The sequence below is a fragment of the Apostichopus japonicus genome, chromosome 4 (genome assembly GCF_037975245.1).
Source record: "Apostichopus japonicus isolate 1M-3 chromosome 4, ASM3797524v1, whole genome shotgun sequence".
Taxonomy (NCBI): domain Eukaryota; kingdom Metazoa; phylum Echinodermata; class Holothuroidea; order Aspidochirotida; family Stichopodidae; genus Apostichopus; species Apostichopus japonicus.
Window position 1 is genome coordinate 16260984 of NC_092564.1, and position 16763 is coordinate 16277746.

Below are 16763 nucleotides of genomic sequence, written 5' to 3' on the forward strand. Positions count from 1 at the left end.
TGCCATTTTTCGCTCAAATTTGACGATTTTGTAAGGCTATACTCTTATGATTTTTTCGATTTTCGGCCCAAATCATGACTTTTTAAATTTCTCCGAAAATCATGCCTAGGCCACATGGGGTCATCTCGACTACCTTAAAGTTAAAAAAGTTGCTACTATGTCGCCCTCACCTGACGAAAAAATATGAAATTTGAATACCATATCATTATGTCATTTTGCCATGCCATTTTCATATTTCTGGCTTGAAAAAACAGCTTTGGACTCTGCAGAATATCGTTTCCAATCTCCGAGAATCTATTGGGACCATCCTGACCGAAATTTGAAAAGTGCCATTTTTCGCTCAAATTTGACGATTTTGTAAAGCTATACTCTTATGATTTTTTCGATTTTCGGCCCAAATCATGACTTTTTAAATTTCTCCGAAAATCATGCCTAGGCCACGTGGGGTCATCTCGACTACATTAAAGGTAACAAAGTTGCTACTATGTCGCCCTCACCTGACGAAAAAAATTGAAATTTGAATACCATATCATTATGTCATTTTGCCATGCCATTTTCATATTTCTGGCTTGAAAAAACAGCTTTGGACTCTGAAGAATATCGTTTCCAATCTCCGAGAATCTATTGGGACCATCATGACCGAAATTTGAAAAGTGCCATTTTTCGCTCAAATTTGACAATTTTGTAAGGCTATACCCTTATGATTTTTTCGATTTTCGGCCCAAATCATGACTTTTTAAATTTCTCCGAAAATCATGCCTAGGCCACATGGGGTCATCTCGACTACCTTAAAGTTAAAAAAGTTGCTACTATGTCGCCCTCACCTGACGAAAAAATATGAAATTTGAATACCATATCATTATGTCATTTTGCCATGCCATTTTCATATTTCTGGCTTGAAAAAACAGCTTTGGACTCTGCAGAATATCGTTTCCAATCTCCGAGAATCTATTGGGACCATCCTAACCAAAATTTGAAAAGTGCCATTTTTCGCTCAAATTTGACGATTTTGTAAGGCTATACCCTTATGATTTTTTCGATTTTCGGCCCAAATCATGACTTTTTAAATTTCTCCGAAAATCATGCCGAGGCCATGTGGGGTCATCTCGACTACCTTAAAAGGTAAAAAAGTTGCTATTATGTCGCCCTCACCTGACGAAAAAAAATTGAAATTTGAATACCATATCATTATGTCATTTTGCCATGCCATTTTCATATTTCTGGCTTGAAAAAACAGCTTTGGACTCGATAGAATATCGTTATCAATCTCCGAGAATCTATTGGGACCATCCTGAACGAAATTTGAAAAGTGCCATTTTTCGCTCAAATTTGACGATTTTGTAAGGCTATACCCTTATGATTTTTTCGATTTTCGGCCCAAATCATGACTTTTAAAATTTCTCCGAAAATCATGCCTAGGCCATGTGGGGTCATCTCGACTACCTTAAAGGTAAAAAAGTTGCTATTATGTCGCCCTCACCTGACGAAAAAAAATTGAAATTTGAATACCATATCATTATGTCATTTTGCCGTGCCATTTTCATATTTCTGGCTAGAAAAAACAGCTTTGGAGTCGACAGAATATCGTTATCAATCTCCGAGAATCTATAGGAACCATCCTGACCGAAATTTGAAAAGTGCCATTTTTCGCTCAAATTTGACGATTTTGTAAGGCTATACCCTTATGATTTTTTCGATTTTCGGCCCAAATCATGACTTTTTAAATTTCTCCGAAAATCATGCCTAGGCCACATGGGGTCATCTCGACTACCTTAAAGTTAAAAAAGTTGCTATTATGTCGCCCTCACCTGACGAAAAAATATGAAATTTGAATACCATATCATTATGTCATTTTGCCATGCCATTTTCATATTTCTGGCTTGCAAAAACAGCTTTGGACTCTGCAGAATATCGTTTCCAATCTCCGAGACTCTATTGGGACCATCCTGACCGAAATTTGAAAAGTGCCATTTTTCGCTCAAATTTGACAATTTTGTAAGGCTATACCCTTATGATTTTTTCGATTTTCGGCCCAAATCATGACTTTTTAAATTTCTCCGAAAATCATGCCTAGGCCATGTGGGGTCATCTCGACTACCTTAAAGGTAACAAAGTTGCTATTATGTCGCCCTCACCTGACGAAAAAAGTATGAAATTTGAATACCATATCATTATGTCATTTTGCCATGCCATTTTCATATTTCTGGCTTGAAAAAACAGCTTTGGACTCTGCAGAATATCGTTTCCAATCTCCGAGAATCTATTGGGACCATCCTGACCGAAATTTGAAAAGTGCCATTTTTCGCTCAAATTTGACGATTTTGTAAAGCTATACTCTTATGATTTTTTCGATTTTCGGCCCAAATCATGACTTTTTAAATTTCTCCGAAAATCATGCCTAGGCCACGTGGGGTCATCTCGACTACATTAAAGGTAACAAAGTTGCTACTATGTCGCCCTCACCTGACGAAAAAAGTATGAAATTTGAATACCATATCATTATGTCATTTTGCCATGCCATTTTCATATTTCTGGCTTGAAAAAACAGCTTTGGACTCTGCAGAATATCGTTTCCAATCTCCGAGAATCTATTGGGACCATCCTGACCGAAATTTGAAAAGTGCCATTTTTCGCTCAAATTTGACGATTTTGTAAAGCTATACTCTTATGATTTTTTCGATTTTCGGCCCAAATCATGACTTTTTAAATTTCTCCGAAAATCATGCCTAGGCCACATGGGGTCATCTCGACTACCTTAAAGTTAAAAAAGTTGCTACTATGTCGCCCTCACCTGACGAAAAAATATGAAATTTGAATACCATATCATTATGTCATTTTGCCATGCCATTTTCATATTTCTGGCTTGAAAAAACAGCTTTGGACTCTGCAGAATATCGTTTCCAATCTCCGAGAATCTATTGGGACCATCCTAACCAAAATTTGAAAAGTGCCATTTTTCGCTCAAATTTGACGATTTTGTAAGGCTATACCCTTATGATTTTTTCGATTTTCGGCCCAAATCATGACTTTTCAAATTTCTCCGAAAATCATGCCGAGGCCATGTGGGGTCATCTCGACTACCTTAAAAGGTAAAAAAGTTGCTATTATGTCGCCCTCACCTGACGAAAAAAAATTGAAATTTGAATACCATATCATTATATCATTTTGCCATGCCATTTTCATATTTCTGGCTTGAAAAAACAGCTTTGGACTCGATAGAATATCGTTATCAATCTCCGAGAATCTATTGGGACCATCCTGAACGAAATTTGAAAAGTGCCATTTTTCGCTCAAATTTGACGATTTTGTAAGGCTATACTCTTATGATTTTTTCGATTTTCGGCCCAAATCATGACTTTTAAAATTTCTCCGAAAATCATGCCTAGGCCATGTGGGGTCATCTCGACTACCTTAAAGGTAAAAAAGTTGCTATTATGTCGCCCTCACCTGACGAAAAAAAATTGAAATTTGAATACCATATCATTATGTCATTTTGCCGTGCCATTTTCATATTTCTGGCTAGAAAAAACAGCTTTGGAGTCGACAGAATATCGTTATCAATCTCCGAGAATCTATAGGAACCATCCTGACCGAAATTTGAAAAGTGCCATTTTTCGCTCAAATTTGACGATTTTGTAAGGCTATACCCTTATGATTTTTTCGATTTTCGGCCCAAATCATGACTTTTTAAATTTCTCCGAAAATCATGCCTAGGCCACATGGGGTCATCTCGACTACCTTAAAGTTAAAAAAGTTGCTATTATGTCGCCCTCACCTGACAAAAAAATATGAAATTTGAATACCATATCATTATGTCATTTTGCCATGCCATTTTCATATTTCTGGCTTGCAAAAACAGCTTTGGACTCTGCAGAATATCGTTTCCAATCTCCGAGAATCTATTTGGACCATCCTGACCGAAATTTGAAAAGTGCCATTTTTCGCTCAAATTTGACAATTTTGTAAGGCTATACCCTTATGATTTTTTCGATTTTCGGACCAAATCATGACTTTTTAAATTTCTCCGAAAATCATGCCTAGGCCATGTGGGGTCATCTCGACTACCTTAAAGGTAACAAAGTTGCTATTATGTCGCCCTCACCTGACGAAAAAAAATTGAAATTTGAATACCATATCATTATGTCATTTTGCCATGCCATTTTCATATTTCTGGCTTGAAAAAACAGCTTTGGACTCTGCAGAATATCGTTTCCAATCTCCGAGAATCTATTGGGACCATCCTGACCGAAATTTGAAAAGTGCCATTTTTCGCTCAAATTTGACGATTTTGTAAAGCTATACTCTTATGATTTTTTCGATTTTCGGCCCAAATCATGACTTTTTAAATTTCTCCGAAAATCATGCCTAGGCCACATGGGGTCATCTCGACTACCTTAAAGTTAAAAAAGTTGCTACTATGTCGCCCTCACCTGACGAAAAAATATGAAATTTGAATACCATATCATTATGTCATTTTGCCATGCCATTTTCATATTTCTGGCTTGAAAAAACAGCTTTGGACTCTGCAGAATATCGTTTCCAATCTCCGAGAATCTATTGGGACCATCCTAACCAAAATTTAAAAAGTGCCATTTTTCGCTCAAATTTGACGATTTTGTAAGGCTATACCCTTATGATATTTTCGATTTTCGGCCCAAATCATGACTTTTTAAATTTCTCCGAAAATCATGCCGAGGCCATGTGGGGTCATCTCGACTACCTTAAAAGGTAAAAAAGTTGCTATTATGTCGCCCTCACCTGACGAAAAAAAATTGAAATTTGAATACCATATCATTATGTCATTTTGCCATGCCATTTTCATATTTCTGGCTTGAAAAAACAGCTTTGGACTCGATAGAATATCGTTATCAATCTCCGAGAATCTATTGGGACCATCCTGAACGAAATTTGAAAAGTGCCATTTTTCGCTCAAATTTGACGATTTTGTAAGGCTATACCCTTATGATTTTTTCGATTTTCGGCCCAAATCATGACTTTTAAAATTTCTCCGAAAATCATGCCTAGGCCATGTGGGGTCATCTCGACTACCTTAAAGGTAAAAAAGTTGCTATTATGTCGCCCTCACCTGACGAAAAAAAATTGAAATTTGAATACCATATCATTATGTCATTTTGCCGTGCCATTTTCATATTTCTGGCTAGAAAAAACAGCTTTGGAGTCGACAGAATATCGTTATCAATCTCCGAGAATCTATAGGAACCATCCTGACCGAAATTTGAAAAGTGCCATTTTTCGCTCAAATTTGACGATTTTGTAAGGCTATACCCTTATGATTTTTTCGATTTTCGGCCCAAATCATGACTTTTTAAATTTCTCCGAAAATCATGCCTAGGCCACATGGGGTCATCTCGACTACCTTAAAGTTAAAAAAGTTGCTATTATGTCGCCCTCACCTGACGAAAAAATATGAAATTTGAATACCATATCATTATGTCATTTTGCCATGCCATTTTCATATTTCTGGCTTGCAAAAACAGCTTTGGAGTCGACAGAATATCGTTATCAATCTCCGAGAATCTATAGGAACCATCCTGACCGAAATTTGAAAAGTGCCATTTTTCGCTCAAATTTGACGATTTTGTAAGGCTATACCCTTATGATTTTTTCGATTTTCGGCCCAAATCATGACTTTTTAAATTTCTCCGAAAATCATGCCTAGGCCACATGGGGTCATCTCGACTACCTTAAAGTTAAAAAAGTTGCTATTATGTCGCCCTCACCTGACGAAAAAATATGAAATTTGAATACCATATCATTATGTCATTTTGCCATGCCATTTTCATATTTCTGGCTTGCAAAAACAGCTTTGGACTCTGCAGAATATCGTTTCCAATCTCCGAGAATCTATTGGGACCATCCTGACCGAAATTTGAAAAGTGCCATTTTTCGCTCAAATTTGACAATTTTGTAAGGCTATACCCTTATGATTTTTTCGATTTTCGGCCCAAATCATGACTTTTTAAATTTCTCCGAAAATCATGCCTAGGCCATGTGGGGTCATCTCGACTACCTTAAAGGTAACAAAGTTGCTATTATGTCGCCCTCACCTGACGAAAAAAGTATGAAATTTGAATACCATATCATTATGTCATTTTGCCATGCCATTTTCATATTTCTGGCTTGAAAAAACAGCTTTGGACTCTGCAGAATATCGTTTCCAATCTCCGAGAATCTATTGGGACCATCCTGACCGAAATTTGAAAAGTGCCATTTTTCGCTCAAATTTGACGATTTTGTAAAGCTATACTCTTATGATTTTTTCGATTTTCGGCCCAAATCATGACTTTTTAAATTTCTCCGAAAATCATGCCTAGGCCACGTGGGGTCATCTCGACTACATTAAAGGTAACAAAGTTGCTACTATGTCGCCCTCACCTGACGAAAAAAATTGAAATTTGAATACCATATCATTATGTCATTTTGCCATGCCATTTTCATATTTCTGGCTTGAAAAAACAGCTTTGGACTCTGCAGAATATCGTTTCCAATCTCCGAGAATCTATTGGGACCATCATGACCGAAATTTGAAAAGTGCCATTTTTCGCTCAAATTTGACGATTTTGTAAAGCTATACTCTTATGATTTTTTCGATTTTCGGCCCAAATCATGACTTTTTAAATTTCTCCGAAAATCATGCCTAGGCCACATGGGGTCATCTCGACTACCTTAAAGTTAAAAAAGTTGCTATTATGTCGCCCTCACCTGACGAAAAAAAATTGAAATTTGAATACCATATCATTATGTCATTTTGCCATGCCATTTTCATATTTCTGGCTTGCAAAAACAGCTTTGGACTCTGCAGAATATCGTTTCCAATCTCCGAGAATCTATTGGGACCATCCTGACCGAAATTTGAAAAGTGCCATTTTTCGCTCAAATTTGACGATTTTGTAAGGCTATACCCTTATGATTTTTTCGATTTTCGGCCCAAATCATGACTTTTTAAATTTCTCCGAAAATCATGCCTAGGCCATGTGGGGTCATCTCGACTACCTTAAAAGGTAAAAAAGTTGCTATTATGTCGCCCTCACCTGACGAAAAAAGTATGAAATTTGATATATCATTATGTCATTTTGCCATGCCATTTTCATATTTCTGGCTTGAAAAAACAGCTTTGGACTCTGCAGAATATCGTTTCCACTCTCCGAGAATCTATTGGGACCATCATGACCGAAATTTGAAAAGTGCCATTTTTCGCTCAAATTTGACAATTTTGTAAGGCTATACCCTTATGATTTTTTCGATTTTCGGCCCAAATCATGACTTTTTAAATTTCTCCGAAAATCATGCCTAGGCCACGTGGGGTCATCTCGACTACATTAAAGGTAACAAAGTTGCTACTATGTCGCCCTCACCTGACGAAAAAAATTGAAATTTGAATACCATATCATTATGTCATTTTGCCATGCCATTTTCATATTTCTGGCTTGAAAAAACAGCTTTGGACTCTGCAGAATATCGTTTCCAATCTCCGAGAATCTATTGGGACCATCCTGACCGAAATTTGAAAAGTGCCATTTTTCGCTCAAATTTGACGATTTTGTAAAGCTATACTCTTATGATTTTTTCGATTTTCGGCCCAAATCATGACTTTTTAAATTTCTCCGAAAATCATGCCTAGGCCACGTGGGGTCATCTCGACTACATTAAAGGTAACAAAGTTGCTACTATGTCGCCCTCACCTGACGAAAAAAATTGAAATTTGAATACCATATCATTATGTCATTTTGCCATGCCATTTTCATATTTCTGGCTTGAAAAAACAGCTTTGGACTCTGAAGAATATCGTTTCCAATCTCCGAGAATCTATTGGGACCATCATGACCGAAATTTGAAAAGTGCCATTTTTCGCTCAAATTTGACAATTTTGTAAGGCTATACCCTTATGATTTTTTCGATTTTCGGACCAAATCATGACTTTTTAAATTTCTCCGAAAATCATGCCTAGGCCACATGGGGTCATCTCGACTACCTTAAAGTTAAAAAAGTTGCTATTATGTCGCCCTCACCTGACGAAAAAATATGAAATTTGAATACCATATCATTATGTCATTTTGCCATGCCATTTTCATATTTCTGGCTTGAAAAAACAGCTTTGGACTCTGCAGAATATCGTTTCCAATCTCCGAGAATCTATTGGGACCATCATGACCGAAATTTGAAAAGTGCCATTTTTCGCTCAAATTTGACGATTTTGTAAAGCTATACTCTTATGATTTTTTCGATTTTCGGCCCAAATCATGACTTTTTAAATTTCTCCGAAAATCATGCCTAGGCCACATGGGGTCATCTCGACTACCTTAAAGTTAAAAAAGTTGCTATTATGTCGCCCTCACCTGACGAAAAAAAATTGAAATTTGAATACCATATCATTATGTCTTTTTGCCATGCCATTTTCATATTTCTGGCTGGCAAAAACAGCTTTGGACTCTGCAGAATATCGTTTCCAATCTCCGAGAATCTATTGGGACCATCCTGACCGAAATTTGAAAAGTGCCATTTTTCGCTCAAATTTGACGATTTTGTAAGGCTATACCCTTATGATTTTTTCGATTTTCGGCCCAAATCATGACTTTTTAAATTTCTCCGAAAATCATGCCTAGGCCATGTGGGGTCATCTCGACTACCTTAAAAGGTAAAAAAGTTGCTATTATGTCGCCCTCACCTGACGAAAAAAGTATGAAATTTGATATATCATTATGTCATTTTGCCATGCCATTTTCATATTTCTGGCTTGAAAAAACAGCTTTGGACTCTGCAGAATATCGTTTCCACTCTCCGAGAATCTATTGGGACCATCATGACCGAAATTTGAAAAGTGCCATTTTTCGCTCAAATTTGACAATTTTGTAAGGCTATACCCTTATGATTTTTTCGATTTTCGGCCCAAATCATGACTTTTTAAATTTCTCCGAAAATCATGCCTAGGCCACGTGGGGTCATCTCGACTACATTAAAGGTAACAAAGTTGCTACTATGTCGCCCTCACCTGACGAAAAAAATTGAAATTTGAATACCATATCATTATGTCATTTTGCCATGCCATTTTCATATTTCTGGCTTGAAAAAACAGCTTTGGACTCTGCAGAATATCGTTTCCAATCTCCGAGAATCTATTGGGACCATCCTGACCGAAATTTGAAAAGTGCCATTTTTCGCTCAAATTTGACGATTTTGTAAAGCTATACTCTTATGATTTTTTCGATTTTCGGCCCAAATCATGACTTTTTAAATTTCTCCGAAAATCATGCCTAGGCCACGTGGGGTCATCTCGACTACATTAAAGGTAACAAAGTTGCTACTATGTCGCCCTCACCTGACGAAAAAAATTGAAATTTGAATACCATATCATTATGTCATTTTGCCATGCCATTTTCATATTTCTGGCTTGAAAAAACAGCTTTGGACTCTGAAGAATATCGTTTCCAATCTCCGAGAATCTATTGGGACCATCATGACCGAAATTTGAAAAGTGCCATTTTTCGCTCAAATTTGACAATTTTGTAAGGCTATACCCTTATGATTTTTTCGATTTTCGGACCAAATCATGACTTTTTAAATTTCTCCGAAAATCATGCCTAGGCCACATGGGGTCATCTCGACTACCTTAAAGTTAAAAAAGTTGCTATTATGTCGCCCTCACCTGACGAAAAAATATGAAATTTGAATACCATATCATTATGTCATTTTGCCATGCCATTTTCATATTTCTGGCTTGAAAAAACAGCTTTGGACCCTGAAGAATATCGTTTCCAATCTCCGAGAATCTATTGGGACCATCATGACCGAAATTTGAAAAGTGCCATTTTTCGCTCAAATTTGACGATTTTGTAAGGCTATACCCTTATGATTTTTTCGATTTTCGGCCCAAATCATGACTTTTTAAATTTCTCCGAAAATCATGCCTAGGCCATGTGGGGTCATCTCGACTACCTTAAAGTTAAAAAAGTTGCTATTATGTCGCCCTCACCTGACGAAAAAATATGAAATTTGAATACCATATCATTATGTCATTTTGCCATGCCATTTTCATATTTCTGGCTTGAAAAAACAGCTTTGGAAATATCGTTTCCAATCTCCGAGAATCTATTGGGACCATCATGACCGAAATTTGAAAAGTGCCATTTTTCGCTCAAATTTGACGATTTTGTAAGGTTCATACCCTTATGATTTTTTCGATTTTCGGCCCAAATCATGACTTTTTAAATTTCTCCGAAAATCATGCCTAGGCCATGTGGGGTCATCTCGACTACCTTAAAAGGTAAAAAAGTTGCTATTATGTCGCCCTCACCTGACGAAAAAAAATTGAAATTTGAATACCATATCATTATGTCATTTTGCCATGCCATTTTCATATTTCTGGCTTGAAAAAACAGCTTTGGACTCTGCAGAATATCGTTTCCACTCTCCGAGAATCTATTGGGACCATCATGACCGAAATTTGAAAAGTGCCATTTTTCGCTCAAATTTGACAATTTTGTAAGGCTATACCCTTATGATTTTTTCGATTTTCGGCCCAAATCATGACTTTTTAAATTTCTCCGAAAATCATGCCTAGGCCACGTGGGGTCATCTCGACTACATTAAAGGTAAAAAAGTTGATACTATGTCGCCCTCACCTGACGAAAAAAATTGAAATTTGAATACCATATCATTATGTCATTTTGCCATGCCATTTTCATATTTCTGGCTTGAAAAAACAGCTTTGGACTCTGAAGAATATCGTTTCCACTCTCCGAGAATCTATTGGGACCATCATGACCGAAATTTGAAAAGTGCCATTTTTCGCTCAAATTTGACAATTTTGTAAGGCTATACCCTTATGATTTTTTCGATTTTCGGACCAAATCATGACTTTTTAAATTTCTCCGAAAATCATGCCTAGGCCATGTGGGGTCATCTCGACTACCTTAAAAGGTAAAAAAGTTGCTATTATGTCGCCCTCACCTGACGAAAAAAAATTGAAATTTGAATACCATATCATTATGTCATTTTGCCATGCCATTTTCATATTTCTGGCTTGAAAAAACAGCTTTGGACTCGATAGAATATCGTTTCCACTCTCCGAGAATCTATTGGGACCATCATGACCGAAATTTGAAAAGTGCCATTTTTCGCTCAAATTTGACAATTTTGTAAGGCTATACCCTTATGATTTTCTCGATTTTCGGCCCAAATCATGACTTTTTAAATTTCTCCGAAAATCATGCCTAGGCCACGTGGGGTCATCTCGACTACATTAAAGGTAACAAAGTTGCTACTATGTCGCCCTCACCTGACGAAAAAAATTGAAATTTGAATACCATATCATTATGTCATTTTGCCATGCCATTTTCATATTTCTGGCTTGAAAAAACAGCTTTGGACTCTGCAGAATATCGTTTCCAATCTCCGAGAATCTATTGGGACCATCATGACCGAAATTTGAAAAGTGCCATTTTTCGCTCAAATTTGACAATCTTGTAAGGCTATACCCTTATGATTTTTTCGATTTTCGGACCAAATCATGACTTTTTAAATTTCTCCGAAAATCATGCCTAGGCCACATGGGGTCATCTCGACTACCTTAAAGTTAAAAAAGTTGCTATTATGTCGCCCTCACCTGACGAAAAAATATGAAATTTGAATACCATATCATTATGTCATTTTGCCATGCCATTTTCATATTTCTGGCTTGAAAAAAACAGCTTTGGACTCTGCAGAATATCGTTTCCAATCTCCGAGAATCTATTGGGACCATCATGACCGAAATTTGAAAAGTGCCATTTTTCGCTCAAATTTGACGATTTTGTAAGGCTATACCCTTATGATTTTTTCGATTTTCGGACCAAATCATGACTTTTTAAATTTCTCCGAAAATCATGCCTAGGCCATGTGGGGTCATCTCGACTACCTTAAAAGGTAAAAAAGTTGCTACTATGTCGCCCTCACCTGACGAAAAAAAATTGAAATTTGAATACCATATCATTATGTCATTTTGCCATGCCATTTTCATATTTCTGGCTTGAAAAAACAGCTTTGGACTCTGCAGAATATCGTTTCCACTCTCCGAGAATCTATTGGGACCATCATGACCGAAATTTGAAAAGTGCCATTTTTCGCTCAAATTTGACAATTTTGTAAGGCCTTATGATTTTTTCGATTTTCGGACCAAATCATGACTTTTTAAATTTCTCAGAAAATCATGCCTAGGCCACATGGGGTCATCTCGACTACCTTAAAGTTAAAAAAGTTGCTATTATGTCGCCCTCACCTGACGAAAAAATATGAAATTTGAATACCATATCATTATGTCATTTTGCCATGCCATTTTCATATTTCTGGCTTGAAAAAACAGCTTTGGACTCTGAAGAATATCGTTTCCAATCTCCGAGAATCTATTGGGACCATCATGACCGAAATTTGAAAAGTGCCATTTTTCGCTCAAATTTGACAATTTTGTAAGGCTATACCCTTATGATTTTTTCGATTTTCGGACCAAATCATGACTTTTTAAATTTCTCCGAAAATCATGCCTAGGCCACATGGGGTCATCTCGACTACCTTAAAGTTAAAAAAGTTGCTATTATGTCGCCCTCACCTGACGAAAAAATATGAAATTTGAATACCATATCATTATGTCATTTTGCCATGCCATTTTCATATTTCTGGCTTGAAAAAACAGCTTTGGACTCTGCAGAATATCGTTTCCAATCTCCGAGAATCTATTGGGACCATCCTGACCGAAATTTGAAAAGTGCCATTTTTCGCTCAAATTTGACGATTTTGTAAGGCTATACCCTTATGATTTTTTCGATTTTCGGCCCAAATCATGACTTTTTAAATTTCTCCGAAAATCATGCCTAGGCCATGTGGGGTCATCTCGACTACCTTAAAAGGTAAAAAAGTTGCTATTATGTCGCCCTCACCTGACGAAAAAAAATTGAAATTTGAATACCATATCATTATGTCATTTTGCCATGCCATTTTCATATTTCTGGCTTGAAAAAACAGCTTTGGACTCGATAGAATATCGTTTCCACTCTCCGAGAATCTATTGGGACCATCATGACCGAAATTTGAAAAGTGCCATTTTTCGCTCAAATTTGACAATTTTGTAAGGCTATACCCTTATGATTTTCTCGATTTTCGGCCCAAATCATGACTTTTTAAATTTCTCCGAAAATCATGCCTAGGCCACGTGGGGTCATCTCGACTACATTAAAGGTAACAAAGTTGCTACTATGTCGCCCTCACCTGACGAAAAAAATTGAAATTTGAATACCATATCATTATGTCATTTTGCCATGCCATTTTCATATTTCTGGCTTGAAAAAACAGCTTTGGACTCTGCAGAATATCGTTTCCAATCTCCGAGAATCTATTGGGACCATCATGACCGAAATTTGAAAAGTGCCATTTTTCGCTCAAATTTGACAATCTTGTAAGGCTATACCCTTATGATTTTTTCGATTTTCGGACCAAATCATGACTTTTTAAATTTCTCCGAAAATCATGCCTAGGCCACATGGGGTCATCTCGACTACCTTAAAGTTAAAAAAGTTGCTATTATGTCGCCCTCACCTGACGAAAAAATATGAAATTTGAATACCATATCATTATGTCATTTTGCCATGCCATTTTCATATTTCTGGCTTGAAAAAAACAGCTTTGGACTCTGCAGAATATCGTTTCCAATCTCCGAGAATCTATTGGGACCATCATGACCGAAATTTGAAAAGTGCCATTTTTCGCTCAAATTTGACGATTTTGTAAGGCTATACCCTTATGATTTTTTCGATTTTCGGACCAAATCATGACTTTTTAAATTTCTCCGAAAATCATGCCTAGGCCATGTGGGGTCATCTCGACTACCTTAAAAGGTAAAAAAGTTGCTACTATGTCGCCCTCACCTGACGAAAAAAAATTGAAATTTGAATACCATATCATTATGTCATTTTGCCATGCCATTTTCATATTTCTGGCTTGAAAAAACAGCTTTGGACTCTGCAGAATATCGTTTCCACTCTCCGAGAATCTATTGGGACCATCATGACCGAAATTTGAAAAGTGCCATTTTTCGCTCAAATTTGACAATTTTGTAAGGCCTTATGATTTTTTCGATTTTCGGACCAAATCATGACTTTTTAAATTTCTCAGAAAATCATGCCTAGGCCACATGGGGTCATCTCGACTACCTTAAAGTTAAAAAAGTTGCTATTATGTCGCCCTCACCTGACGAAAAAATATGAAATTTGAATACCATATCATTATGTCATTTTGCCATGCCATTTTCATATTTCTGGCTTGAAAAAACAGCTTTGGACTCTGAAGAATATCGTTTCCAATCTCCGAGAATCTATTGGGACCATCATGACCGAAATTTGAAAAGTGCCATTTTTCGCTCAAATTTGACAATTTTGTAAGGCTATACCCTTATGATTTTTTCGATTTTCGGACCAAATCATGACTTTTTAAATTTCTCCGAAAATCATGCCTAGGCCACATGGGGTCATCTCGACTACCTTAAAGTTAAAAAAGTTGCTATTATGTCGCCCTCACCTGACGAAAAAATATGAAATTTGAATACCATATCATTATGTCATTTTGCCATGCCATTTTCATATTTCTGGCTTGAAAAAACAGCTTTGGACTCTGCAGAATATCGTTTCCAATCTCCGAGAATCTATTGGGACCATCCTGACCGAAATTTGAAAAGTGCCATTTTTCGCTCAAATTTGACGATTTTGTAAGGCTATACCCTTATGATTTTTTCGATTTTCGGCCCAAATCATGACTTTTTAAATTTCTCCGAAAATCATGCCTAGGCCATGTGGGGTCATCTCGACTACCTTAAAAGGTAAAAAAGTTGCTATTATGTCGCCCTCACCTGACGAAAAAAGTATGAAATTTGATATATCATTATGTCATTTTGCCATGCCATTTTCATATTTCTGGCTTGAAAAAACAGCTTTGGACTCTGCAGAATATCGTTTCCAATCTCCGAGAATCTATTGGGACCATCCTGACCGAAATTTGAAAAGTGCCATTTTTCGCTCAAATTTGACGATTTTGTAAAGCTATACTCTTATGATTTTTTCGATTTTCGGCCCAAATCATGACTTTTTAAATTTCTCCGAAAATCATGCCTAGGCCACGTGGGGTCATCTCGACTACATTAAAGGTAACAAAGTTGCTACTATGTCGCCCTCACCTGACGAAAAAAATTGAAATTTGAATACCATATCATTATGTCATTTTGCCATGCCATTTTCATATTTCTGGCTTGAAAAAACAGCTTTGGACTCTGAAGAATATCGTTTCCAATCTCCGAGAATCTATTGGGACCATCATGACCGAAATTTGAAAAGTGCCATTTTTCGCTCAAATTTGACAATTTTGTAAGGCTATACCCTTATGATTTTTTCGATTTTCGGACCAAATCATGACTTTTTAAATTTCTCCGAAAATCATGCCTAGGCCACATGGGGTCATCTCGACTACCTTAAAGTTAAAAAAGTTGCTATTATGTCGCCCTCACCTGACGAAAAAATATGAAATTTGAATACCATATCATTATGTCATTTTGCCATGCCATTTTCATATTTCTGGCTTGAAAAAACAGCTTTGGACTCTGCAGAATATCGTTTCCAATCTCCGAGAATCTATTGGGACCATCATGACCGAAATTTGAAAAGTGCCATTTTTCGCTCAAATTTGACGATTTTGTAAAGCTATACTCTTATGATTTTTTCGATTTTCGGCCCAAATCATGACTTTTTAAATTTCTCCGAAAATCATGCCTAGGCCACATGGGGTCATCTCGACTACCTTAAAGTTAAAAAAGTTGCTATTATGTCGCCCTCACCTGACGAAAAAAAATTGAAATTTGAATACCATATCATTATGTCTTTTTGCCATGCCATTTTCATATTTCTGGCTGGCAAAAACAGCTTTGGACTCTGCAGAATATCGTTTCCAATCTCCGAGAATCTATTGGGACCATCCTGACCGAAATTTGAAAAGTGCCATTTTTCGCTCAAATTTGACGATTTTGTAAGGCTATACCCTTATGATTTTTTCGATTTTCGGCCCAAATCATGACTTTTTAAATTTCTCCGAAAATCATGCCTAGGCCATGTGGGGTCATCTCGACTACCTTAAAAGGTAAAAAAGTTGCTATTATGTCGCCCTCACCTGACGAAAAAAGTATGAAATTTGATATATCATTATGTCATTTTGCCATGCCATTTTCATATTTCTGGCTTGAAAAAACAGCTTTGGACTCTGCAGAATATCGTTTCCACTCTCCGAGAATCTATTGGGACCATCATGACCGAAATTTGAAAAGTGCCATTTTTCGCTCAAATTTGACAATTTTGTAAGGCTATACCCTTATGATTTTTTCGATTTTCGGCCCAAATCATGACTTTTTAAATTTCTCCGAAAATCATGCCTAGGCCACGTGGGGTCATCTCGACTACATTAAAGGTAACAAAGTTGCTACTATGTCGCCCTCACCTGACGAAAAAAATTGAAATTTGAATACCATATCATTATGTCATTTTGCCATGCCATTTTCATATTTCTGGCTTGAAAAAACAGCTTTGGACTCTGCAGAATATCGTTTCCAATCTCCGAGAATCTATTGGGACCATCCTGACCGAAATTTGAAAAGTGCCATTTTTCGCTCAAATTTGACGATTTTGTAAAGCTATACTCTTATGATTTTTTCGATTTTCGGCCCAAATCATGACTTTTTA